Source organism: Octopus bimaculoides, chromosome 2 (genome assembly GCF_001194135.2).
Source record: "Octopus bimaculoides isolate UCB-OBI-ISO-001 chromosome 2, ASM119413v2, whole genome shotgun sequence".
Classification (NCBI taxonomy): Eukaryota; Metazoa; Mollusca; class Cephalopoda; order Octopoda; family Octopodidae; genus Octopus; species Octopus bimaculoides.
This window is the reverse complement of record NC_068982.1, coordinates 6,999,207-7,000,142: the sequence shown is the minus strand read 5'-3', so window position 1 is coordinate 7,000,142 and position 936 is coordinate 6,999,207.

Below are 936 nucleotides of genomic sequence, written 5' to 3'. Positions count from 1 at the left end.
TAAGGGTGCTACAAGTAGCCCCAACACGCTAAACATAGCAGTCGGGTAATGAGTAAAAATTCTAAGCCCCCGTAGCAACGGCGAAAAGAATCGGTCACTTATTTAAATTTGATGTGGCATTAAAACCGGTCATCGCACAAATGGTTGAGATGAGCAGTTTTCTGTGACCCTGAATCAGTAAGACTCACTGAGGATAATTAAGTGACCTTTAAAGAAAGTTTGAAATCATTACGATAAATGTATGTCTGGTTTTTCAATTTACGATTCTTTTCGTTATTTGTACCGGGGCTTAGCATTTATGCTCAGTCTACCGATTTCAATGAACGTGTATTTGTGAAAATATGTGTTTGTAGTCGTCCAGGGACTGTTAACTTTAGTATGCCGGTGTTACTTGTAGCACCGTTGATTATTAATTAACCAGTTTTTAAAATATTTATAGTATTACCTTTATTGTATTTTATACTTGCTATGCCGCTTGCTATCATTGTAAACAATATATCCTTATATATATATATATATATATATATAATTCTACGGACTTCCTACACTTCAGCTGCACCTTTCCTGCCTATGGATTACTCTGGATTCTTCTGTTGATAAAAATCGCTCCAATACACCACGACGTCTGAAGCTTTTGAACCTTTTGAACTTTCTCTTTTTTCCTATTGTCGTTTCTTCCTACTCTGGTTGTTCTTACTCTGTTTTGTCTAATCTGCACCTGTTACTTTGCTTCTCTCTCCCTCCATTTCTTTTATACATTCGTCCTCTCTTCTCCCTTTCTTCCCCCTTTTCTCTCTATTTTTTCCATCTTCATCCTTTCTTCCCCTGTTTTTATTTTCTTCTCCCGCATCGCATATTTTTTTCCTCCTCACGCCTTTTACACTTTTTCCTTTCTGTGGAAGAGCGTAGGCTCGAAACGTTAAAGACATTTTCACT